General features: G+C 39.8%; 1 protein-coding gene across 2 annotated transcripts in view; it reads left to right on the plus strand.

Moving 5' to 3' along the window:
* The first annotated feature begins 2,484 nt into the window (after positions 1–2,484).
* STK38L (serine/threonine kinase 38 like) overlaps positions 2,485–27,985 on the plus strand; it is an 80,039-nt gene continuing 54,538 nt past the window's right edge. The window contains exons 1-3 of one of the 2 annotated variants that reach the window (XM_055572567.1): positions 2,485–2,583; positions 8,139–8,214; positions 11,250–11,339. The gene's annotated coding sequence lies outside the window, so the exon portion shown is untranslated. The remainder of the gene's footprint in view (positions 2,584–8,138; positions 8,215–11,249; positions 11,340–27,985) is intronic. The other variant, XM_055572555.1, reaches the window with a different exon arrangement.

A 27,985-nucleotide genomic window follows, 5' to 3' on the forward strand; every position in this document is an offset into this window, starting at 1 on the left:
TTCTTATCTCTTCTTGCCATTCTTTGGAACTCTGCATTCAGATGTTTATATCTTTCTTTTTCTCCTTTGCTTTTTGCTTCTCTTCTTTTCACAGCTATTTGTAAGGCCTCCCCAGACAGCCATTTTGCTTTTTTGATGATTAATAAAGAAGCAAATATATAACTATTATTATGTATGGCTGTGTAATAAATTACCCCCGGCCCAAATTAATGGCTTAAAAAATGAATACATATTATTTCACAGTGTCTGTGGGGTAGGAATCTTGCAAGACTTCGCTGTGTATGTTGGCTAAGAGTCCTTTACCAGGCTACAGTCATCTTGAAGTTCCACTGGGATAGAGTCTGCTTCTATGTGGTTGTGTGCAGGATTCAGTTCCTCACAGGTTGTTGGACTGGGTGCCCCAATTCCTAAGTGTCTGTTGACTGGAGACTTTGCTCTGTGTTTACTGTGTGGCCCTCTCCACAAGACAGGGCAGAGCATGACAGCTGCTTTCATCAGAGTGAATAAGAAATGGAGCAAGAGAGGATGAACAATATGGAAGCCAGAGTTCTTTGTAACCCAATAGTGGAGGTGACATCTCATCATTTTTGCTGTATTCTCCTTTGCAAAACTAAGTCACTAGGTCCAGTCCACACTTAAGAGAAGGGGGTTGTGCAAGATAAGAATACCAGAAGGTGAGGATTATTAAGAGTCAGAAGCTGCCTATATCAGAACTATATAAAAAACTCAGTTTTAGTATTTTAATAACTTTACATTAATGTAATCAATTTCCTTTATATCCTAGGTAGCTTATTTTATGCATTTAAAAACACTATTCTGAAAAAGAGTCCATAGATTTCACCAAACTTCCGAAAGGGCACTTGGCTCTAATTTGATTCAGGTCAGGTACCTTCAACACCTAGGGGAATTTGTTAGGAATGCCTTCAGTTTAGAAACTAGCCTGCCTCATGTTGTCTTAGTCTGATATCCTAGACTAGATTACAACTCTTAGTGCCATGAAAATAGCATGGCACATTTGAAAACATAAGTTTGCTCGAGAATACTCCATAAATTGTTCTCAGTCCTACTCACCTGAATTAATACGTGTGTGGTGGAGGGAGAGAGGTGTACAGCCCTCTGTCAGGTAGAGGGAGAGAGGTGTACAGCCCTCTGTCAAGCATGGTTGATCACAATTAAACTTCTAATGCTTGCATATGGCAACTGTCATTTGAGCCTCAAAATCACCGTATGATATAGAAGGAACTGATTTCTCCAAGAACACACTAATTAACAGATCACATAGTGCTTTTTCCAACAATCAAGCTATGTATGAGAGTGAGTGAGTGAGTGAAGTCGCTCAGTCATGTCCGACTCTTTGCGACCCCGTGGACTGTAGGCCCCCAGGCTCCTCCATCCATGGGATTCTCCAGGCAAGAATACTGGAGTGGGAGATAGTGTTAAAAAAAAAAAAAAAGAGAGAAGTGATGTTAAGATTCTTTCCTAAGTCTTTCCTATGTGTCACCTGCTCTGGGCAAAACTAAAGATAATGGTTATCATCTCTGAATTACATTTTCTGCAAGCACAGCACTAGCTTTGTATATTGTCCTAACAGTCTAAAGTAAATTCTATTTTATAAAATCTCCCATATTCAGATAGAAGATAATTTGTTAAGGATAATTGGGGACAATTCTCTTATTTGATTTGCTCAATAAAAACTCAAATGCATCACCTTCCCAAAGCCGTCCTTTCTGAGTCATAGTACAGGTGATTTTCCTCATAGTTCTCTGATCCTAAACAAACAGCAGCCCAGTACTGTCAGTTACTTTGGATTTTCCAAGATGACGCAAGAAAATTTTTCATGAATGCTGCAGTTTTGGGGGTTGTTGTTGTTGTTGTTGTTGTTGTTGTTTGTAGCTTTTCCAAATGTGAATCCCTCTCAAGTCTCTACAATCGAGTCATGATGGAAAAGAAAAAGGGTCAAGGAACACTGACTTACTAACTAGTTAGGCAACACGATCAGCCAATCCATTTTTGTTGACCACATTTTCCTACTCTGCAAAAGGTTCCAAAAAAATAATAGAAATGATGTCTAAGCTCCCTTTTATCTTTAATACTCACTTTGCATTGTGAAGCATCAAGAAAAACTCTGGCGACATGTAGGACACGTAACCAATGTGGCAACACCCTGGGTCACTCAAGAGTGGCCTGAACTCTCTAGCTTTCAGCAGAGAAGAGGGAGGTGAGGTGAGGCTGATGAGGAAGGGAGGCGGTCACTCTTCGAACAACTCTTTCAGGGCTAGTCAGGAATTCACCGGGCGCAGGTAGGTGGGGCGTGTGTGTGTGTGGGGGTGCCTGCGTTGACGACAGAAGGCTACTTCCGGCTGTGCTGCGTATGACGTCAGGGACAGGCCGAGCCTCCTAGAAACGGAGGAGGAAGGGCTCGCGAGAGTTCTGGGAGGCCGCCCCGAGATTCCGGCTCCGCGGCGGCGGGTCCCACCTCCCGGGGGCGGGGCGAGGGCGGAGCGGGCAGAGGCAGCAGACGGTCGCCGGGCCGGCTGCGGTCCGTGCGGAGGCTGAGCCGGCCGCGGGCGCGACCGGAGGCAGGTGAGTGCGCTGATGCGGCGCTTCTTCGCGGAGGAGGCTAGGGGGTACGGCTTGCCCCTCCGGCCCCAACTCTGAGAGACGGATCAGGAGAAGATCATATGTGTCTTAGGGTGTCCAGGGAAAGCCGGGCTGATTTCGAGGCTGGAAATATCTCCGGTGAAGCTCCGGTGACGGCCTTGGCCCTCTTGTTCCTTGGGGTGATACTGGCCCCCGGTGTCCGGAGAGGTGGCCTGGGGCCCGGGGAGGAATCTTTGTCCTTCCTGGCTCCTTTGGCCTCTCCCCTCCGCGGTCCCCGAGCCCCGGGCTCTCTGTCCCTGCCTGGGCTTCATAAACAATAACAAATGTGGACCTTCCCCTGTATCCCCTGCTCTCCCGTCCGGTGCCCTCCAGCCGATGCCAGCGAGGGGAAGGCTTCTGGGCATGGCTATTAGATTGTGGGGGCTGTTTGTGTACCATTCCTAAAAACTGATGCGTCAGATTGCTAAACATTTCTCAAATAGACACAGTAAAAGACGTCCAGCTCCCAGAAGCCAAGGAGTGTTTAAAGTCGGTCTCTCAAAAATCGGACCCTACCGCTGGAATCCTAGACCCTTCTTTTCACCATCATTTTCTCCCACTCCCTTTTTTTCACCTTTACTACGAGGGGACGAACGAGTGGTTGTTTGGTATGGGTTAAAATAGGGAAGGTTGTGTCCGATGGAGGAAGGAAACATTTCACCCTTAAAAGTTGCCAGGTAGAGAGCAAAAGAACTAACTTTATTTTCAAAATCGGTGGCCTCCCGTTTACTGATACTACTTTTGTTTTATGGGACCGCTTTTCGGATTGTGGATTTGGAGGAAAGACATAAAAAGAAGTGGGGAGTGGGGCGGGGAGAGCTGGTGGTGCAGAGAGTAGTGGCTGGTCCAGAAAGTATGATGCTAGTGTTCCTCACTTGATAAAATGCAGAGCCAACGCTCCTGTCTATTTCACGCAACTTGGGATAAGTTTTGATAGAAGCCAATTGCTTGGAAAAGGTGGCCTGAGTATTAGCTTTAATACTACTAAAATCTGAGGAAACAGCTTTAAGTGTTTCAGTTATGCCTCCTAGCTGTAGGCTGGGAGTGAGACTTGGTTTTTAGGGGGTTGTGAGTTGAGGTCGGGGTTAGGCCTTATGCTTATCAGGTCTCCTTACTTTAAGGCAGGGTTTAGTGTTGTTTAAGCCCAGTTTTGCTTACTGAGGGCAGGTTTTTGAAAGTTCTTTGTCTCGGTCATAAATGTATATAAGATACTGGAAGCCTCTTTGTGTTTGGTTTTTCTTTGTATGCCTCAGGATATATAAAACAATTAAGTTTATTATACTGTCTATCCAGGAGCTGAGAGGTATTGTATGTGAATTGACCATTCTTGTGACTATATAAAGGGAGAGAAATTCGTCCAAAATAGGATGTTTAAATTATGATGGCATTTTTTCATTGCATAGACTTGTCAGAGTACCTTTCTGTAAAAGATTCTGATCTCAGAGGAAGTACAATGGATTAAAAAAAAAAAATTTTTTTTTTAATCTGGCTTAGCATTTGTGGTGTTCTCCTTGTTCAGATGGCTAATAACATTCCCCGTTTACTTGGGATATGTTTAGAATGAGAAACAAATTGGGTGTTGTCTTTGTAATCCTTTGGAAGCCCCTGCCACTGGGGAATGAAAAAAAAAATTAGACTTAGGAAAACCACATTAAATGAGTGCAATTCTTCTTTAGCCTTTTGTTTTTGAGTTTCTTTTTAAATAAATCATAGAATGGAGACCAGAAATATTTGTGCAAATAAGGTGTCCTCAGCAGTTTTTATGCTGAAAAAATTAATTTCTAAAGGTAACACACTATAAAAACAAAGGAAGAATCACAGTTTGTAGAAAGGGATAATAAAGCAGCAGCCTCAGTTCAGCCATTTGTTCTCAGAAAAGTCCTGTCCTCTCAAAGTTCGGGCTGCAGCATCATGTTAGCAAAGTTGGATAACACTTCAGATAGTGTTTTCCCAGTGATCTGGGATAAGCTGGAGGCTCTTTTGCATGTGTGTGGCACTTTTTTGAGAGACAGAAAAGGGCACAAATCAAAGCCAGAAAGTTCTGCATCTCAATGTAATGTGAAAATGATTTTATTTTACATAAACAACGGAGGGTGAATCAGGCAAGCATATTGTCATCTAGCAACCCCAAGATTATGTTAAAATTAGCAGATGGGTAAGTTATGATTAGGTTGACTTGACATATGTGGAAACTATGCTACTGTATTTTTATATTAAAAACACCATAGACTTTTTGAATGAAATAATGAGAGAGCTTTTAAAGCATAAGAAATTTAAAAAATTAATTTAAAAAGATAACCTTGGTCAGTAGTTAAAAGATATGAAGTGAATCCTTTTTCCCTACCTCCCAAATTTTTGTTTAAGTCTTAAGAGAGTGTTTACCTAGGTATGTCCGGTACTAATGTGTGCTGATTACATAAAGCTCCTTTCTCCAGGTAAATGTTTTCTAATTGATTGACACAGTATTATTGTTCAGAACCTTTAGAGAGAAGGAACTGAAGGGCAACAATGAGTAGTATTTGCTGCCCTGTGCACTCAGATGAACTGTGGTCTTTTGTCTTTAACCTGATGGGAAGAAGATATTCCTAAATAACTATAATACACAATCCATTTTGTGGGGAAGCCAAGGAGGAAGGGGTTAAATTCTACTAGACCAATTAAAGAAGGCTTTCATCAGGGAAAGACATTTGTGTAGATGATTGAGATGATCTAGTCATATGATAATCATCATAAACAAACACTTTATATAATGCTGCTTGCTCCTAAGCCGTTACCGTGCTAATCTACCTCGGTTTAATCCTTAGAGCAACTGTGTGGAGTGGATGTTTTTATTCCCATTTTGCAGACAGAGTAATTGAGGTATCTAGAAAATGGTAAAGCAGGGGTTCCCACCCAGGAATTCTGACTTGTATCCTTGTGCTTAACCAGTCTCCTTGATTTCTCTCCCACTTTTGATGATGTTGGTTTGGGAAAATGCATTCATCTGACACCTAAATTTAGGGACCTGTTTTCTAGAAAGAGCTCCAAAGTGGTGAAAACCCAGGTAAATACGTTATTTTGGGCATGTTAGATACTGACTCCATTTTTAGAAATTGCTCTTGGTGCACATTACGGTGTAATCCTTGAGTGGGGTTTTGATAAATTTGATTCATTACCTAGTAGCAGTACCCGCAAGGGTTTACAAGAGAGAAGTTGTAACTATGTTAATTCCTTTGCCTAGTGGAATGTTTGAATCATTGTATATTTTGGCTTGTAATTTTTTAAAACCACTTGGCACTGGGTATTTTTTGGATTGAATTGGGAAGTTGGAATTTAGTTAATTATTGAACGTCAGTCTCAGCAGCCCTTTTTATTTTTTATTTTCACAACAGCTAAATTTATAATCAGTGAATTTGAATAGTGTTGAACACTTGAATCAGTGTTTTGAATAGTGTTGTATAAAATGAGAGAAGTTCAGTCACTGATACTTTTATGTTAGGGCAACTTTGAAAGCTCTTTGGGGTTGTGAAATAAAAGGTACTCTAGAAGTGCACTGGGCCCAGTACTAGGCTACTTGGTAAATGCTTCTTTGTTGAATGAATGGTCCAACTGATTTTATTTAAGAAGTTTCAGGAGTGGTTTGCACTTGTTGGTTAGGTATTGAAGTCACTTTAAATTGAATTTAAAGATAAGGGGAAAAAAATTATCATTAGACCATACTAACCATATGGATACTTAGCTGTCCTTTCCTCCCAGCAAGATACGTACCTTTGTGAGAGCCCTTATCAGCTGTACTCGTAGTATTAAGTAGAGCTCTAGGGGCGCAGTTTTTATGAATGAATATAAGTATCCTCTCCTTGTGTGAGTGTGGTAGATTGTAGGAAACCTTGACAAGGTTAAAACCTAATGGGAAAAAGTGGCAGAACAAAATCCAGGATTTAGAGCTCAGTGTATTTATATTATTACAGTAAGACGCAAATTGCAAAACACATTAAAAAATGTTTTTCCACACGCCTGAATTGGTAGTGATGGCATATTATTTCCATTTATCACCACCTGATTGACAAAATTTTGGGGATCTTCAGCCCATAATTTCAGGGAGATGCTTTTAAGTCTACCCTGCTTTGTTATTAAAAAAGAAAAATTACACATTCCTTTAAGTACAGGTTTTATTTTGAAAGGTTATTCTCAGTAAGGAGGAGTATGAGTTGGGCAAACTCAAAAGGAAACCAGACATACCCTCGCCTCCTTGCTGATAGTAATTTTGGAGGCATCTTTTCCCATCATAGGCTAGTTTTGTCTCCAATGAAAGTCCACTGAGAGCTGTAACCTCCCTCAGACCTTAGCAGTTACAGGTCAGATAGTGAGTTGACCGTTCATGCTGATGTTGTGTAAATTCAGAAAGGCCTCGAACTTTGGGAATTTGTCTGTGGCTTATGACAGTAGTACTTGGACTGTGCTCAGCTTTTAAATTCTTAAGCTCTTTGCCTTCCCCTGAATTAACCCTAGACAGGTTGACAACCCAAGTGGGTGTTGATTCTCTGGCCACCCATATGGAATGTTTCCTGTTTTCCTGGTCTTTTGCTGATTCTTATTGGTTCCATAGGGCTTCCCATATTGCTCAGTGGTAAAGAATCTGCCTGCAATGCAGGAGACCTGGGTTTGATTCCTGAGTTGGGAAGATCCCCTGGAGAAGGGAATCGGTACCTATTCTAGTATTCTTGCCTGGAGAATTCCATGGACAGAAGAGGAGTCTGGTGGGCTACAGTCCATGGAGTCGCAAACAGATACAGCTTAATGGCTAACACTTTCACTTACTTTCACATCAGATCTCTGATTGGTGACATGGGTCTTAACATCCATGGATGCAGACTTTGCACATGTTAGAGTGTTTAAGACGCTGAGCTCATATGCAAAGGCAGTGTCCAGTGTTTTTCACCTTTTACAATTATTTGCTATCTCTTCATCTGCTTCAGGAGGGGATTCAATTCCTCTTCTTCCTAATTTTAGGACACTTTTACTGTTTTTGCAGTTATCAAATATGATGGCGTTAATAATGATTTCCCAGGTGACCCTACTGGTAAAGAGTCTACTTGCCAACACAGGAGATGCAAGAGATGCGAGTTCGACCCCTGGGTCAGGAAGATTCTCTAGAGGAGGAAATGGCAACCCACTTCAGTATTCCTCCCTGGAAAAATCCTATAGATGCAGAAGGCTGATGGGCTACAGTGCATGGGGTTGCATAGAGTTGGACATGACTGAGCTACTGAGCACATGCATGCGCATGCACACACACACACACACACATCATCTCAAAATCAATCACAGATACAGCCACTTCCCCAGAATAAAAAACAAGATGGTAGAAACTGAAATGATTCTACATGATGTTGAAACCATCTATTTTGGGTCAGCAGAGTTGTGGTAGCTTTGCTATGGAACCTCACTTTCATTCTTTCTATGAATATTTGGAAAATTGCACTAAGCACTTTTTTTTGTCCTGTTCTCCTTCTATACAGTCATTGCTCTTCAGCTTTTATGACTTGGAGATTTTGGCTACGCTTCTCTAGATTCTTCAGCAGTCCTGGAAGCACAGTAAGTAACTTGTATATTTAATACAAAAAATGCTTTGTGGTAATCCATGTTTTCCAAATGTTGTCACCCAGCAGTGGAATATAGACTTAGCTCTCTGTATTTCATCTTCCCCACTGACATGCTCTTGGCTCCTTTTTCTCCCTGAATGTCACCAATCAGGGTACAGGTCTAGTAATAATTTTACCAACAACAGTAATCATTTGCTTAATACTTACTATGTAGCAGATATAGTACGGAGTACTTTATATAAATATTATCTCATTTAATCCCACAGCAACTGTCTGAGCTGTTATCTCTAGTTACAAACAAGGAAACTGGAGCCCAGTGGGGTGAAGGGACCAGGACCACAGGAGTAGCTGAGTAAATAGTTAAGTGGCAGGGTTAGAAACTGATCTCTGAGATCCAGGGTTGCTTTCTCTTATATTGTTTTATTTTATTACAAAAACCTTCTCCTGTGGTATTTAATTTACCTTCTCCTTCTAGTCTCACCTGAATTTTGTTTCTTTCCTCTTCTCCCTCCTTTTTTTAGGAGTTATTTACATTTTTGATATAGAACATAAATTCCTTTGGGAAAAGTATACAGAAATAACTTCAGCTCTGCCCAGATTTCCTATAAGGGGGGACCTGCTCTTGGCGAGAGCTAACTATAAGAAGAATACTAGTAACACCTTATGTTTGTATTGTGCTTTAGAGTCTTATAAAGCATTTTTAGACATTTTCTTGGTTAATCCTCAAAGCAAACTTAAATTTGTGTCTTTAGATTAAAAGCTGCCAAAGGTAGTTTGCTAAGGCTTCTGCAAAGTTAGTTGATGAGACAGTTTTGGGCCTCAGCAATTTTAATGCTGAAATAAATGATGTAATCAAATGTTCTGATTTCACGCCAGTTGGGAGCAGATATATATCATTGTAGTACAGCATTTTCCTAAAGGGTCTTACTGTTTTGAGCTTTTTTGGTCAAAATTGAGAAATTGGAATTTTAGTTCTGCATTTTGAATCATAAACTGTTTTAAATCCTCAATTCTTACAGTTCAGGTGAGTGATAGTTAAGTTTCTGTCTGCCTCATCCTGCACACAGCTGTTGGATTTAACTAGATTAATTATGATGAAGGAATGGGTGGAGGGAGGATAGATACTGTTTCAAAAGTGAAATTAAAGAAAGAGGGCTTGGTGAGGAGTTTTCCAGTAGCTATGTTTTAGGAAACCGATTATAAGCTTTAAAGGATGGACAAGCTACAAGTATTCACCTATGGAATTTGAGTGATCAGAGAGTTTATTGAATGATCCATTTTTGAAATACTATCATGTACATGTATCTTGCTTTATTAAATTTAGTGTTTGCCCAGCTGTGGACATTTTTACTTAGCTGAGCACTTGTCCATTGACTTGCCCCCATTACGGAAACGCCATAACATGTTTGCCCTTCATAATGATTCTGTATGTGTAAGCAGGGGCTGACTTTAGAGACTGGGGAGTTGCCTTTTGTTGTGTTTTTACAGTAGTGACCCATTGCATTTGGACACATTTTTCAAATCTGGTTGAGGATGTTCTCCTTATGTCCACTATTACTTTGCCAAACAGAGTAGACTTTGTATTTTGGTGGCGAAAGTGGAAAAATTTCAGCCTTGAATTGTGCGTATTATTTGACCCACTGATATTCTTAATACTGGCAAATCCTCAAGGAATCACAGACTCATAATATTTTCATGAGCTTAATCATCACAGTTCAACTGGACACTTTATTAGGTACCGTGGCAAAATAGAGACACGTGAAAGGGATTGCCCTTCTATTTAGGAAGGTTCAATCCAGTAAGAGACATAATGTATGAGTACAAATAAGTGTAAATCAAGCAGAAAGTGATAAGTAACAGGGTACTGGGAAACAGAAGGAGAAAAGAGTGCTTCAGGCTGGAGAGATTAGAATGGCTTCCTATATCAAGTGAAATAGAAATTGTCCATTTATGAGTGAAAGACATGCCAGGGGAGGGATTAGCATGAGTTTGAAATATCTCTATAACACCTGATGAGTTTTGTGTTAATTATTTACTTCTTTCTCTGCCCTTTTGGATTTGAGCCCATTCAGCTTAGAGAACAGGTGTTTTTCAGCTTTTCATTCTCTGCATCATCAACTGTGCAACCTGGTACATTTAATTAAAGTTCTACTTTAGTAAGATTACAGAGGCAGTAGTGTATATGGGATGGATTCAAGGGAAGATGGACTGGAAATGGAAAGACCGAGGAAGAGGCTGGTTTAAATAATCTAAGATTGCAGTCATGCTCAGTTGTGTCTGACTCTTTCATGACCCCACGAATTGTAGCCCACCCACGGGGCTCCTCTGTCCATGGCATTTTCCAGGCAAGAATACTGGAGTGAATTGCCGTTTCCTTCTCCAAAAGGATTCATAGTGAAATTTTCTAAACCTGGTGGGAATAAGTAAATTTATATTGAAAAAATAAATAAATAAACCTGGTGGGATTGGAAAGGAGACTTGGATGGGTGAGTGTTGGCCCTTCATGTTGAGACATAGGGAGTTCTTTGCCCCTGTGACTACATGTGAGGTCTGTGTCCTGTTCCAGGAGATGCAATGATGGAAAGACGAGTTGTACCCTCAAAGCAGGCAGGCAGCTGGATGGAAAGACGAGTTGTACCCTCAAAGCAGGCAGGCAGCTGCCGAGCTACCTCAAAGTTTAGAGATAATTGCAATAGCATATAGCTGCTGTAATGAAAGAGCATCAGGAAGAAAGGAAAAGGAGCACCTGTCGGAGAATCAAAGGTTTCCAGGGAGGTGGTGGTGTTGGAGCTTAGACTTGAAGGGTGAGTAGGAGTTTTTCTGGCCAGCAAGCAGGAGGAAGATATAATAGCAAGAATGTTAGAGACTAGGGATTGATTACTTTAGTGTTGGGACAAGAGGCTAGGTAAGATAAATGAACTTGTCCTGGTAAAATAACTTTTTATTTGCTGTGTTTTTCCATATTTAGTTTATTTAGCTTCAGCACTCTGAACTTTTGTAAGGAACTGTTTCTGTTGCCTCTTATAGCCTCCTGAAAGCACCTCTGCTGTGTTTCCCAAGTCGGCTGCCAGGGATACATTGTCTCTTGCTCCCATTTTGTGAAATGAAACAGAAAAGGTAATGATACCATTAGCCAGAGAGGAAAAAAATCCTAAAACCCTTTCCTTTGATGAATGTGTGGAGCAAGTAAGCTTGTTGTATGAGAGTGCAGCACCAGAACACAGCTTCAAGAGCACCTGACTTGAGAGGAACATACTTATTTACCTTTCCCATAAAGTTTTATGGTGCCCCTAAAACTTTCCCAGAATTGTAATATCTAGTGCTGAAGTCCTTTTATTCTGGATCTAGCCTTGATTTTTTTTTTCACCATCTTCTCTAATGCTTATTGTGTTGTAATTACTTAGTAGGACTCTAGACTTCAAATGGTGTCAACTGTTACCTCTAGTTTGTCCTGTTTCTCTCTGTTTTGCTCATTTAGAAACCTGCATCTGCAAGTCATGGAGCCTCCCCATTAGACTGCTAGAGCTAAAAAGCACTTGTGGTTTCTTTCCCCAAAAGTTTACTTGCTGCAGCCATTTGTTTTCCTGTCCTGTGGATTGGGCCACTGACACAGAATATAGTTAAATTGTTTTCTAAGGACAACCAAAAAGTTCATTGTAGACTCCAGTTAGATTTATACCCATTGTATTTCTAGGTGAAGGGTTGGGGGGGTGGCAGCTGTGTTAGCTTTACTGCCATTAGTGGTAGTAAAAGTTTATGGGTACTGCCAGGAAGAAAGCAAAAGACAAGGGCAGGAGAAGAAAGAGAAGGCGTGCAGAGGGGCAGGACAGGTTTTGACCGGGGGCAGGAGAAAGGTGCATATGGTTGAAAGAGGTCAAATATCTCTGACACCTGTTCCAAGTGTCTCTGGGTGGAACTAGTGTCATTTTTTAAGGTGAAATTTTAAGTCCTCTCTAAAAATACTCTGGGTATATTGTTGTGCCAAAAATGACAATTTGTTTTAATCAAACATTTCTGGATTTAATTTTTTAAAATGTGTTTATATACCCGTGTCTCTGTTTTTAGAATTGAGCAGAAAGGGAAACAAAAGCCAATACACTTTAAATATTAGTGGAAATTATAGCTACATTTTGGAAAACCTTCAAGACTTAAAACCATAGGTTAAGTCTAGCCCCAGTCAGGCACAGGGTGACAGAAAGGGAAAGGAAGAATAAGTAGGCACATGTGTTTGGGTAAAACTACATCCAGATACCAACTGTATAACAGGACCCATAGAGGGGAACATAGAACAAGAAATCAGGTGAGAGCCTGTGCTCTCCTGTCTTGGTCAGTCAGGGACTCCTTCCCTTTATGGAGACATTATCAAACAAGAAACTTAAGTTCCTCAAAGTGTTTTTTCATCCTTGGACAAACATGGCCAAAGAATTAAATTAAGTATGAAAAAAAAAAAGTATGATTTTAGTTTTTCTGTAGTGGTGATAAAAAGTTTTCTCAGATTGTAAGAAATACTAGATTGAATTAAAGTCTTTGACTCATTTTCAGAGGTGAAAGATCCTATAGAGTCAGATAGTCCATTTCTGTGCTGTGAATTCCCCCTAATTCTTGGTAAGTGGGTATTTAGTCTTTGCCTAAATATTTCAGTTCCTTGCAAAGAAAAGAAACTTAACAGATCATGAAATCACTGACTTTCATTGTCCTGAGTGATTGGTATTCTCCAGCCTTCTGTCCCCAACCCTCTGCTTACTTCTCACACTCTGGGGTCTGGATGATTTCATAGGCTCTGATGTTTCCTTCAGTGACTACTCTGATGATGACTTTCAAACCAGACCCCTTTTCTGAGCTTGAGACTCCAATGGCTCATCTTTCGTAGACATCACCACCTGGGTGTTTTTCCAGAAGACTCAGTGTTACCTTCTCCTTTCCCAGAATCTGTTTCAGGCTTCTTACCTCCTCCAGTGCACGGTATTATTCTCTTTGGTTGTCCCAGCCGTAAAGCTGGAAATCATCCTTGACTCTCCTCTTGTTTATCACTCACATAAACTCTTCGTTGCAGCATGTGGAATCTAGTTCCCTTTCAGGGATCGAACTTGGGCCCCTGGAACTGGAAACATGGAGTCTGAGCCCCTAGACCACCAGGGAAGTCCCCATCTCGGCTCTTTCTACAATGTCAGTATCTTCATGTGGACTCCAAATTATTGAAATAACCGTCTTTTTCTGCTACCAGCCTTGTGCTCTTCCAGTCCCTTTTATGTGTGGTTGCCAAAAGGGTTCTCAAACATAAATCGGATTATGTAACTCCCACAGTTACAATTTCCAGTGATTCTCCATCATCTCCACCGGATTCCTTACCATGGCCTGTGACCTGAGTCCCTTCCAGAAGTGGTGCCCTTTTGCTTTTCTAGCCTTCTCTTTCCTTACCCCCTCTACTCACCTCTGCAGCTTTCTCTGACCTTGAATCTTACATGCTTCTTTCTGGAATTCTTCTCCCACACTCTTCTGGGTAACTCCCGTGCTTTCTTTCATACCCTGCTTAGGTATCTCTACTTTTGAGGTTGCCTTCCTTGATCTCGCACCTCTTGTTCAGAGTTAGGTACCCCTCCTTTGCATTCCCACAGCATCTTGTAATACAACACAATCATAGCTAACATTGAGAACATTTCCCATGTGTCCAGACTTACTGAACCATGCCTGTGCCAGGCCTGGGACAGTATAAATTGAAAAACTCTTCATTACGCAGATTTCAACTGATTCTCATCACAGAGTTAGAGATAATTTCATATCACTGAAAGAATGAGGAAGGAAATGGCAACCCACTCCAGTATGCTTTCCTGGGAAATCCCGTGGACAGAGGAGCCTGGCAGGCTATAGTCCATGGGATCGCAAATAGTCAGACACGACTAAGCAACTAAACAACAGCAAGAGTGACGACTGAGGACAGCTGTCTCAATCTTCTCTGTCTCAAGCTAAGCGTGTTCAAATTTGTTCAAATATCAGGGATTTCAGACTTTTTACTTTCCTGACTACTCTCTTCCACATGTGTTATATTTTGTTAGTTTTCTCTCTTAAAATGTGTGGTTCACTTTTAGATAAAGTACAGTTATCGTACAGAGAAACAGGACTTCACAGGTTTGTGGTACCTGGATATAGAATGACACAACTTAATGTATAGACTTTGCTTTTCCAGTTCCATAAATGTCAATTTGTGTGTATGTGTGTGTCCAGAAATATTTGGGATTATGGAATCTACTTAATATTTAGCAAGTGACCAGGAGACTGACAGAGAAGCAAGATGTCAACTAATGAATTTATTAATATCACTGTGAGTAGAACGGAAACTTCATAATTTGGTCAGCACACTGTCACCCCAGTAGGACAGTCTACTTGGGAAGTGGTTAATTCTAATCAAAATAGGTCATCTTAATGAGGAGTGTCACTGAGCCAGGAGAGCTGATGGAGCCTCTTTGTAATAAGGATACACCTACCAGCAGTGCTCTGGACATAGTTAGCCAGACATGTCCAGAGCACTGTCTCTGTCTCAGACAGTGTTGGGGAATACAGGCAAAATCTTGCTTGTTAAACTCCTGTCCCCACCCCCAACAGATTAATGTAATATTCTTCTCTTAACGGGCTCACCAGGTGGTGCTAGTGGTAAGGAATCCACCCATCTATACAGGAGACACAAGACATGCAGGTTTGAGCCCCGGGTCGGGAAGATCCCCTGAAGTAGGAAATTGCTCCCTACTCCAGAATTCTTGCCTAGAAAATTGCATGGGCAGAGGAGCCTGATGGGCTACAGTCCATGGGGCCACAAAGAGTTGGACATGACTGAGTGACTGAGGACCTTCTGTTAATACAGTCTTTCCTTTAGCCAGACAAAAACACAATTGACAATGTTTCAGCTTTCTTAGGAGAAGGCAATGGCAACCCACTCCAGTACTCTTGCCTGGAAAATCCCATGGACGGAGGAGCCTGGTAGGCTGCAGTCCATGGGGTCGCTAAGGGTCGGACAGGACTGAGCGACTTCACTTTCATTTTTCACTTTCATGCATTGGAGAAGGAAATGGCAACCCACTGCAGTGTTCTTGCCTGGAGAATCCCAGGGACGGGGGAGCCTGATGGGCTGCTGTCTATGGGGTCGCACAGAGTCAGACACAACTGTAGCAACTTAGCAGCAGCAGCAGCAGCAGCTTTCTTAATTCATATTCTGTTATAATCCAGCCTCCCAGAAAGTACACCATGCTCACTTTTGATTGGGTTTGAGTGTTCTTAAATATTTTCAATTATACCTTTTCTTGGAATTACTTATGTTGATAGTCATTTCTAATTCTTTTGGTTCATGCTGTTATTACTCCCAGAGGGTGACTTAATTTTCAAATTGTGAGGACATTTTACTTTGTCCTTTTGTACTTACTATAGCACATTGCCAACTATGGAAAACTTCTCCAGGTCAGAACCCAGTGATACAGCCTAGTGTATGGCATTCATCTTGCTTGTTTCTAATCTATGTCTATCAACTAAGCCTAAGATTGAGATCATGTAAATTTTGAGGACAGCTTTTCCATACTTTTAATTTGTGTCAAGCTTTATTCAGCAAAATCTTTAGTTGTTCCTTATGTATATAATAGTTTATCACAATTTATACTTAGCATTTGTTTTTGAATCCAAATATAATTTTTACCTTCTTTCTATTAAATTTCATTTGTTAAAGTTAACCTTCTGTTAAAATTAGTTTGGATTCTGACTCTGCTGTCCTGCTCTTGGTTATTCTCCAGGATCTATTCATCCTCACGTTTTGATAAGAGTGTCATTAAAAGCTTTATCTGGTTCATTGTTAGTATAACTGCTGAAGCCCCATAAGTCTTGTATAGAACTTGTCTATGAGCATTCTGAGTTTTATTGCTTTATAAACACATCTCAGTCCATGTTCCTCATCTTTCTCCCTTACCCTCTAAAAAACTTGGAGAGTGAAGCTTGTTAAATACCTTTCAAAGAGTCACATAGATTGTTTGCCTTGTAGGTTTGCCAAGAAAAGAAGTAGAGTTACTGGGCAAGACTTGTTTCTCCTGAATCCATGTGGATCTTTAGTGACCACCCATCTTTGTTCAGAAGCCATCTGCTTTATGATCTTTTTTCGAATACTCTTCAAGCTGGGTGATAAGCCTAACATTATTACTGATATTAGTGTTTCATCATATCCATGCTCTTTTGTAATGTTCATGTTAGTGTTTTGTAATGTTCATGCTCTTTCCTCATTTTGGAGGATTGGGAGGCCTGTGTTCTGTCTTTTAGCAGAGCTCTCAGGTCTCCATAATCCATCAAAGAGTACTTGTCCTCAGCACAGTTCACAGGCAAATTCCTGGTGTGTGACCTTGTCAGCTGGCTGAGTCAGAAGACCTGCAAGGCACTGGGGGCAGCTCTTTTGTGGCCCCCGCCATCTTGGGCTTTGGTTTCCTCACCCCATGGACTCCACTTCCGGCCGTTGTCCTGAGGAGGAGACCAAGGAAGGAGGCCGAGTTCAAGTGGGGGATGCACACTGGACAGAGAGTTCTCTTTAAAGTAGGAGCTGGACCTACCTCTCAAGGACATTGTAAAATAGAAACATGTAAACTGTAAGGTGGTATTCAATGTAAAATTTTTAAAAAGTGACAAAAAGGTAGAGGTCGTTCTTTTTTCCCTGTCATGTGTTAACTACACCGTTCACTTTAACCAGTGTACCCAGGCCTTTTGTAAATTTTCTCTCCTGGACATAAATTCAAAAGCCCCTTTGGTACCCTTGATGGTTTTCTTAAGCTCAGCTCACTGTGGACTTTTTGCTTCCTGATGTCACCCTGAGCTGCTTTTCCAGGTGTCCATGTTATGTGTTGTCTTTTATCTGTGTCTTTTAAAACCTCAGTTCGTTGGAGAGCTCTGTGTGCAGCTAGTCTTTTCAGACTCTTCTCCTTTTCTCTGTTGCACATTATAACCAGAATGCCATTTTTTTTTCTTTATACCAAATCATTTCAGTTGTACTTTTTTCTATGTAACTAGAGTGAACCAGGGCATACTGTTTGGTTCTATCTCTTTCCACATGTCTTTCTCACTTATCTTCTTTTTTTAGTTCTCTCACTGTATCTCAGCCTTCTTTCCTAGATTATTCTAGTGATATAGCTTTAAGAATTATTTACTTTAAAACCCAGCAGTTTAAACCTGTTATTTTATCAAGTCCTGTGTGGATATGAAACATCTTCCTAGTTATTCTTTTTTTTTTTTTTAATTTTATTTTATTTTTAAACTTTACTTAATTGTATTAGTTTTGCCAGATATCATCTAGTTATTCTTTTAAATTCATTTTCAGTTTATAATTTACTTTCAGTCATGTCTGACTCTTTGCAACCCTCTGGACTATAGCACACCACACTCCTCTCTCCGCGGGAATTCTCCAGGCAAGAATACTGAAGTGGGTTGCCATGCCCTCCTCCAGAGGAACTTCCCAACCCAGATGCTGAACTCAGGTCTCCTGCATTGCAGGCAGATTCTTTACTCTCTGAGCCACTAGGGAAGCCCAAATTTTCTTTCAACTAAGTTTGAAATGTTCACTATCTCCAGGGCAATAATCATGTTTTCTACTTCCTTTGTATTTTCCTTGTTGCCTACATGCTTGGTCATGTCTGACTCTGCGACCCTATAAACTGTAGCCCACCAGGCTCCTCTGTCCATGGGATTCTCCAGACAGGAAAACTGGAGTGGGTTGCCATGCTCCCCTGCAGGCGATCTTCCTGACCAGGGATTGAACTCTCATCTCCTGCAGCTTCTGCATTGCAGGCGGATTCTTTACTGCTGAGCTACTGGGGAAGTCCCATTACCTGGCCCATAGTGGATGCTCAGTATTTTTATGGGATTAATTAATCAAGGATAGTTTAGCTAGAATTCTGTTCTTGAGAACTTCCTAAAACATATGACTCATCTTCCCTTTTAGAGTCTCAACAGGGTTTACTTTTCTTTCCTCTGAAGTTTTTGTAATTTCTGTTCCCTAAGCATGTCCCACATTCCTGTCCCCAGCAATTGTAGAGTTGAGAGTTACTCTCAGGTTTTCCAATTAACCATTGCTCTTCAGTCAGCTGATTTCTTCCAAGTAGTTGTATTCCTATCCAGAATGTTTCTTTCCCTATGTGAGAGATGAAGGTTAAGCAAGGCATTATCAGTGCCTTGAGTTTTAGCTATAAGAGAGCTCTAGCAAATATCCCAAATGTTGAAGTCCCCATTACAGCTTGGTTTCTTTCTGTGTCAGCTTCAGCCTCTAAAATAATCCAGACCAGCAGTTCTTTATGTTTCTAAGTCCCATCCCTTCAGATCTCAGTGATGCTTAGTGGTATTATAACTTATTTTTAGCTTATTTTTATAACACTAATTTTCTTTCTTTATTTAATCCCATATTCTGGACATGGGTTTGCAGGTATCTAAGGCTGCATTGTTGCTCACACCTTTCCCATTTCTTCTTCTGCAATAAATAACTTGCTGAACCATTCTCACTATTGTCATTTTTTAAAGAGAGCCTGACCAGCTGCTTTCATTGTTGCAGTAATATCTGAACTTTTTCTATCTCTTTTTCCACTTTAAGCTTAAAGTCCACTTGATCAGTAAGTCAAAATTACATAGTAACTTCTGAGAATATGTTCAGAGGAAACAAAAACACTAACTGGAAAAGATATCTGCACCTCCATGTTCATAGCATTATTTACACTAGCCAAGATATGGAAATGACCTACGTGTCCATCAGTGAATGAATAGATGAAGAACTTATGCACACACACATACACACACATACACACTTGAGACAGGTTCAGAAAAGTGAAACATAAATGAGGTTGGAGAAATCAAGAAAACCTTTGTAAAAGATGGGAAATCCATTAGGCTTTCAAAATAAAAGTGCAGATGAAAGGAAAGGCCATTTTTATGTTTAGATTTTCCAGAGCTTGGTGGTAAGATTGATTATGGCATGTCTCTTGGTTGATGAGGGGTGAGACCAGCAAATAATGGAAAATAGAGTCAAGTAGTTAGGGTGGAGCCAAATTATGGGGTTTAATAAAAGCCAGGCAGAGAAGTTAAGATTGGAATGGAAAAAAGGAGACAGCTTCGAAGTTTTTGAGCCTCCGAATGACATCATCCAAATCCTGTATACAGAGCCGTGATTTAGAGAAGGGTGAGATGGCCTCGGGAAGACCCGCTTGAACGCTGGTACCGTCACGTAGGGCTTCCCAGGTGGCGCTAGTGGCAAAGGACCCACTTGCCAGTGCAGGAGACATTGGAGACACGGGTTTGATCTCTGGATCAGGAAGATCCCCTGGAGGAGGGCATGGCAACCCACTCTAGTATTCTTGCCCGGAGAATCCCTTGGACAGGGAGACTGGTGGGCTACCGTCTATGGGGTCGGAGCGACCAGCATGTGCACACGCACCATCATGTTACTGACAGTGTGGTCAGGGGCAGAAGTATGGGTGAGGAGTAAGATGCAATGGGAGAGAGATTTCAATAGATTTTATTAATGAACCCAAAATGGGAAAGGAAGAGGTGTATGAAGGCTGCTTTCCAAGATTCTGATTGGGAGAAAGGTTAGTGCCATGGCTAGAAATGGGGTTGTTAGCAGACTGGCTGTGTACACATTTACTTTCTGACGTAATTAAATGTAAGTTTTTTGTAAGATGTTTAAGTTGAAAGGAAGAAGCAAGAAGTAGGAATGAAGAGATAAGAAAGTGTGTTACTCATCCTTGTGGAGTATGGCTTACAGGCATAGGGAAGGGTGACTTCTCTCTCTGAAAGTTCAAAGACAGAGCCAAGAACTGGCATTCGTGGATGGCTTCTTAAAGATAAATCTGAAGAGATTCTGGTATTTATGTCGGTTGAAATTACTTTGAAAGTGATCCCTGCCCTTGGTGATAAAAGACATGTAGTGATATTTCAGGAAATTAGAAAGTTTGAAAAGGTATCAAGTTTTCAGTTACCTTTGAAAAAATATCAAAGGAAAAACAGATAATTATTGGTGACTTTCTGGTCTTTTTCTTGTGCATCTAGAAGAATAGGAAATTTATACATATATGTAAGTATACATGTGATACACATGTACATGTGATCATACACTACATACACTTTCATAGCTTGCTTTTTTTGTTTAATGTTGCACCGTAATCATTTTTCCACATCTTGAATTACTTCTTAAAAGTACTATTCTTTAAAAACTATATTTTCCCCATCATTTAGATTTATATTTAATCAACAGCTTTATTGTTGAACACTTAGATTGCTTTGAAATTTTTTTACCCTGTTAATAATACTATAGTAAACTTTGATAAAATATATATTCTTCAGCTGTTACTTAAATATGAGCTCTCTGAAAGCAAAGACCTCCATATCTGTAGGACTTGGAAGAATGCCTAGACATAGGAGTTGCTTAATTAAAGAAAAAAACAGTTATTGCCAGGATGGAAGAAGACCATTAAATTCTCAGTTCCTCTTACTTCCTAAATTCTGATTCCATGCATACTTCGGAATCTTATTGTGATTTGGCTGTCAGTAGGAATCTGGTTGTAATGAAATGACTGGCCATGTATGTCCACATGACAGGTGTTCTTCCTTCTGTCACTGTCATATTTATCATTCTTAATCATTTTTGAGGGGTACACAGCACAGCATGTGGGATCTTAGTTCCCCGATTGTGCCCCCTGCTCTGGATGTGTTTTCTTTTGAAGAGCATTATCACCTTATTTTCCTATGGTAATAAAAGCACATTTTGAAGAACTGGCTGACCCAGTTCACAGATTCATTTTACTTAGGGAAAACTTTAGTAGAAAACTAGAAACTTTCTAATTGTATTAGGGGAAGCCTAGTGTAAAACCTTTTAACTAAGAGGTATGATTTGAAACATATTTTTGTACTGGAGGCTTCTATTGAACTCTACCTAAACCAAATAAGACCTGCTAAAAGCTGTAGAAATAGATTTATTTTTTATACTCCATCCAGATCTTTTCTGTTGCACCTTATGCCTAATGTTATGTATTGCCCCCAAGGGAATCACATAAAGCTGTCACCATGTTCATGTAACACTTGAAATGACTGTTCCCTTAGTTACTAAAGGGTTGTATTTGGTTATGGGTTTTGATCCCAACTGCCCAGGGTTTGGCTTGACCAGATCAGCTACTGAAGACTTAGATATCTGAATACCTTTCACCAGCGTATCATCTGCTCTCACCTGGCTTGGGGATATTCTCTCTGGTATGACCTCTGTGTCATAAAATGTTCCCCAGTTTGTGTTATAGGAAATATGAATCCTAAAAGATCACAATGTAATTCACCATGTTAAAAGATTCTAGAGTCAAGTTAAGGAAATTCTATTTCTTCCTTAGGAGATTTATCTGTTTAACCCATTAATCCTCAAATTTATTTCACACCTGGTTCCCGTTTTCCCTTAGACATCTAAGAAAAAAATGTTTTATAGAACACACTTGAATAACTGATGCTTTGAGTCATTACTGTGTTGTTTTTCTGCTTGTGAATCAGTTTGGTTCCATTTTAAAGTTTTAGGGTTTTTGTTTCTGCTGCAGATTTTAAAGTTTTCTTTATTTTAAAATTGTTACTTTTCTAGTCTGCAATGTATACATTGTTTCAGTGATGGATTCATTATGTAGACTTGCCTAGGACTCATCTAAAAGGAATACATGTTAAATTGTTTTTTTAAGATTTTGAACTGTGTTACATGTTTGTACAAAATAAGGAAAAATAATGAAACCGACCACAAAGTATCTTCCAGGGAGTTTAAAAACTAAAACTTTACCAGTATCCCAGAAGCTTCCAGAATGCCCTTCCTCCTCCGAGCTGTCTTTAATTTTATGGTAAGCTGAAGAGTCAGACACGATTTAGTGACTGAACAGCTAGCACTTCCTGGCTTTTACTTACAGTTTCATCACCTTGGAGTAGATCCCATTGAGTCAGTATTATTTTTTAGGTTTGCTTGTTTTTTTGAACTTTATATAAATGGAAACATTCAGTGCATAATCTTCTCTTACTCACTTCCTTTTTTTCCAGTTTATGTTTCTGAGATTCACCCAGGTGGTGGTGCCTTGTTCATTTTCACTGTGGTGTAGTTTTCAGTTAGATGAATGTACCAGAATTTGTTTTTATTCCAGTTCTATTGATGGTCTTATATTAGACCGTATAATAGAATATATGGTCTATAGAATATAATAGAATATAGTAGACCATATAATAGAATCTTCTATTCTATTTGTTTCATACTTTTTTTATCTGTAGTAACAATGTCCACTGAATGTTGTTAGGTATTGCCCTTGTGCAGGGGTATCTTTTCTATTTATACCTAGGAGTAGGATTGCTCAGTCATTGGCTATTCATTTTTGCTAGAACTAGATGCTGACAGCCTTTTTAGTGTTTGTGAATTCAGTGTGTGAACTGATACCTCATCAGGGTTTTAATTTTCATTTCCTTGATTAGAATTGTAGTTGAACATCTTTCATTATGTGTATGGGCCATTTTTGTTTTCTGTGAAATTCCTATTTGGGATTTTTGCTCTTTTAAAAATTTTGTTGTTTGTGTGTTTCTTATTGATTCATAGTAATTCTTTATGTATTTAAGATACATGTATATAGTTTAGAACAGTGCCTGATACATAGTAAGAACTGTTTAAGAATAACTTACTATTATATTACCATTGTATTTAGTTCTTTATTTTTATGTTTCAAATGTCTTATGCTAGTTTGTAGCTTATTTTTCATTGTGTGATGCTATATGTTTTTTAACCTAGTATTTTAATATGTATAAATTAAGTTTTATATAAAATCACCATGGCAAATTCATGGGGCAAATGTTACATTTCATAACTTATAACTTTTCAGTCTTCAGTGTCATTTTTGTTGCTGCTGCTCTTTTTTCCTAACCCCAGGAAAAATTAACCTATTTTGTTTCCTGTTCAAATTACTGTAGTTTAATTCTCTATGCTGTAGCCTAGTTAGAGATGCAGCCATCTCTCCAGACATATTGTAATGATTTTGAAGACAAAATATGTTTGGCTTCATTATTTCAAAATTAAATACTCATAACTTAGGGCCTGCCTGAAATCTGTAACAGTTGCCCATAAGAGATTTAAATGAATCCTAAACTGTTATTATAATTGAGTGGTTGAGTCCTTATGATGTTAAGTTCTTTGAAATATGTAACTTGCCGACCAAGCTGTTAATGGATTATTTTCTTCAGCTTAATCAGAAATCTGATTATCTCCTGATAGATTCTTCCACATACTAGAAGGATGGTGAAAGGGGTATGTTAACAGATTATCAAGTTAACAACAGTGACGATGGACAGCAATAATGGTAATAACAGTTTCTCCAGATTGACCACTCAAGTGTCGGGTACTATCCTAAAGGCATCACATGTAGTAACCGACAAAAATTTCTTTAATCAGTGAGAAAACTAAAGACTCAGGTGAATTAACTTCTCTAAGATCCAAAGCTAGCAAGAATGGAATCCGATTCAAACTCAGTGAGTCTAGTTGCAGTCTCAGAAGTAGATTCCTAAGGTAGTTATCGACTTGGTATCTAAAGTGTTACCTCATTTAGTTTTAAAAGAATTTACCTAAAGCTCTGTATTGTTTTTTAACGTAGTGGTAAAAGAATGGAAAGACATTTTCAACATGGTGGATGGAATCAAAATAGGAGGAGAGCTTGGAACTGGAGTTGCCTTGTGTGTCAGGCTCACATCAAAACACTTTGGATATTTGTGAGTGGACTGTGGCCTGTGAAAGATTTCAAGAGCTCCATAGCCTTTAATTCAACCTCCACCCCATCCCCCATATGCCATTGTCAACTATTTGGAGAGGGAAAAATGGGGGAAAGGCTTTAGAAATACCATAGAGAGCTCTCACTGATTTAGAGCTTGGTTGGAGTCCTCCTCGGAGAAGGCAATGGCACCCCACTCCAGTACTCTTGCCTGGAAAATCCCATGGATGGAGGAGCCAAGATTTAATAGGGGAATGTTATACAACTATTCAGGAAAATAGGTAAACATATTTGAAAAGTGTCCACTCATTAACTTTAGGTTAAGAAAATTTCCCCCCTCATAATCTTTATTTTGAATTTGAAACATTCTCTTTGGTTCATGAAGTAATCTTCTTTGTTGCTATTGCTGCTTTGTTGTTGCTCTGACCCTCAGTCATATCCGACTCTTTGCAACCCCAGGGATTGCAGCATGCCAGATTTCCCTGTCCTTCACCAGCTCTTGGAGTTTGCTCAAACTCATGTCTATTGAATCAGTGATGCCATCCAACCATCTTGTCCCCTGTTGTCCCCTTCTCCTGCCTTCAATCTTTCCCAGCATCAGGGTCCCTTACTGCTTTGGCTAGTGGCTATTTTCAGATATAATTTTCACTCAGCTGTGGCTTCTTGATTCATTCAGCTATAGATTAAGTACTTACAGAAATTAAGGTCAGTGCATTTGTTCTAAAAATTATAGAGTTAAATAAGTGAAAGGAGTGAAACAAATTACAGCTTCTTATCCCGTCTATTTTGAGTGATTTAGCAGAGTTGGAATGACCATGCATAACAAAGGTGGTTAGTACCGAGGTGAGCCGCTGTAGGGTGTTCCGATGATGACTCAGCTAGGGTGTGTATCTTAATGGAAAAGTTTTCAAACTTTGCTGTGGGATTTAAATATTATGCCTTTTCCTTTTGCTTCCCCCTCAAGGAAGGACCAGGAAGGTAGCTCTTTTCCCTCCCTTGTTTGGTCATAATGAAGGATTGCAAGTTAATTAGCTGCATTCAAAGCATCACACAGATTGAATTCCATATTTGTCTTGGAGGGAAGTCCAGACTTCTGTTTGGGGTGATTGAATCTGTGCTTTGTGAGACTGGGTGCAACTTCCTTGTATTCAAGGGTGGGATCATCTTGTCAACTATGAGACATAAGTCACTTGGAAGAAATGAGCCCCCAAAGTGTGGGGTTTTTTTAATGTTTCTCTCTGCCCTCTTTCACCCATTCTGTCTCCCGCCCCCACCCCATACATCAGAGAGATACTGCACTTGCTTGCTACTTGGCAATAGGATCTATGAGGATTAATTGTATACATCGTTTTCTTTGTGGGTTGGGGACAGAAAATTGCTCATTAACCTTTTCCCAAGTCCCTGAGAAGTACTGAAAACTTTGACAATTAAATATGAACTGTAAAAGAAACATGTAAATAAATATTGGGAAAGCAAAAATAAAGGCACAGTTACACATCTGAGAAGCATTATTTTCTAAATTAGCTCCTTTTATGATTTGAGTTTAAAATGTCCTTGATGTGTCAAAAAGAAACCCTACTAGCTTTTTTTTTTTTTTAAATAACGTTATGACCTTTATGCTATGTTGACAAAGCCTGTGTTGTTTGATTTTTTTTTTTTTTAACAGGGTGGGGGTTTTATACTTTGCTGATTCCTGTAGGGTGATTATGATTTGTTTCATGGAACAGATCCAGTATTAAAGGTAGAGTGGTAGAGGCCCTGAACCATGAGCCTAGTGCTGTCTGCATTTCTAAATATGTGCCCTTCAACAAGTCTTGTCAACTTTGTGAGCCTCTGGGTTTTTTTTTTAATCCTTAAATGGGTTTGGGAGAGAGTACTGCAGAGTGGTGAAGAGTTCTGGGCTACTGAGTCTAGCAGGCTTGTTTGGGATATATCATATCAGATAAGGTACATGTCTCTGAACCCCATTTTTCCCTACTGCAAAGTGGCAGTAACTTTATGTACTACTCCTTAGGATTAATGTGAGGATCAAAATCAAATGACACATTGTATATAAAGTGTTAAGCTTGTTACCTGACTCATGATTAATGCTCAGTTTGTTACTATTAATTATATATTGTTGTTATTGTCAGTAATGTCTGAAGTGATATTAACATTTTACAAAGTTATGAGTTTGGAATTGGATGATCAGATTTCCAAGTTTTGATGTTTAGTAGCATAGGCTTACTGCTGAGAAAATCTTAAAAAGTATAAGAAAGTAAATACTTAACAGATGGGCAGAATTTTCTAATTTCAGACAATAGTCATTGATAGCAAGCTGTTGTTTAGATGACCTCCCTTTCTGTTCTTTATTTTTTATGATCTTTATTTAAATAAAGATAATGGTTTCTGAGGGAAAATACTGCTTTTGTTTTATAAAAGTTGAAACACAAGTCCATGTGGTTTGCAGCACCTAGGACTGACTGAGAGCTCCTAATTCTACTCTCAGAAGTGCCCCCTTGGGAGCTCAAATAAAAGATACAATGTAATTTATAAGGAAAAAAGTATCTTCTGTAATAGTCTACATGTGGGGTGTAGTCTGACTCAAATAATAACTGAACTATCCACTCACTCCCTTGTGTGGGGATTATTGCTGATATGGACTAAAAATCTGAAGGGGATAGGGGGTTGTGGGGAGGGTCTCAGAGGGGCATAAAATTACCAGGAAAATAATTTTCATCTTTCCTTACTGGTGCTCTTGATCAAGTCATTGCTAATATGGCCAGTGAGCAGGGAGTTAATCACCTGTACACATGGCACTGTTTCACTAGCTTATGAAAACTCATCATATCCAACACGTAACCCACATTGTTAAGCACCTGCTGTGTGGGGGGCTTCCCTGGTGGCTCAGTGGTAAAGAATCCACCTGCTAGTACAGGAGACGTGGGTTCAGTTCCTGGGTCAGAAAGATCCCCTGGAGAAGGAAATGGCAACCCACTCTAGTATTCTTGCCTGGGAAATCCCGTGGACAGAGGAGCCTGGCAACTATAGTCCATGGGTCACAAAAGAGTCAGACATGACTTAGCAATTAAACAATGACAACAACATGTATGATACTGTGCTTGAACCTGGCCCCTCAATAATGGTGAATAGATAATGTCTCATGCTATAATTTCTATATTATCTTGGAAGAAAGAAATAGAATTATAGCAGAGTACCTAAAACCTGCATTTCTAAGATCTTTGCTTCATTTATACTTTGGAGAAGGAACTGATTGCCTTTTTAGTACATTAACAACTACTTCCTCATGTAACTGAGTATGCTTTCTGTTCCCTGTTCTGAACCTCAGGATGCCGCTAGAGCAGAATCTCAGGGATCTCCATCTACCTCAGTTCAAGGCCTCATGCATATCCTGCTCGACCATTTTCAGTTCAGTTCAGTCGTGCAGTGATGTCTGACTCTTTGAGACCCCATGGACTGGATCATTTTAGTTTTCTCTTAAATACTAGATTTAATTTCCATCCTTTTTACCCTCCTCTGTTCTATAAACACCACTAACTACCACCAAATCTGTACTCCTGTTCCAGCAGATCATCTAAAATGTAAATTGCACCACAACATTTCTGGTTTAGAAATCTTTAAAATCCCTTTCTTATCACTTTTCAAGAAACTGTCCAAATTCCTTGGTGTGGCATACAGGGTTCTTCTCAGTCTGGTCCCTGTTTTCTTTCCAGTCTCATCTACTGCATCTTACTTTCTCTCTCCCTTTGCATATGAATTTATTTACAGTTCCATGCTTTCTCACATTGTGAAGGCCTTCTAGTATTTTTTTTTAAAGATTATTTATTTTTGGCTATGCTGGGTCTCCACTGCTGCACATAGGCTCTCTCTAGTTGTGACAAGTGGGGACTACTTCTAGTTATGGTGCTTGGGCTTCTCATTGCACTGGCTTCTCTTTGTTGCGGAGCTCAGGCTCTAGGTACTGGGGCTTCGTTAGTTGTGGCACACAGGCTCAGTAGTTGTGGT

Source organism: Bubalus kerabau, chromosome 1 (assembly GCF_029407905.1).
Source record: "Bubalus kerabau isolate K-KA32 ecotype Philippines breed swamp buffalo chromosome 1, PCC_UOA_SB_1v2, whole genome shotgun sequence".
NCBI classification, from domain to species: Eukaryota; Metazoa; Chordata; class Mammalia; order Artiodactyla; family Bovidae; genus Bubalus; species Bubalus kerabau.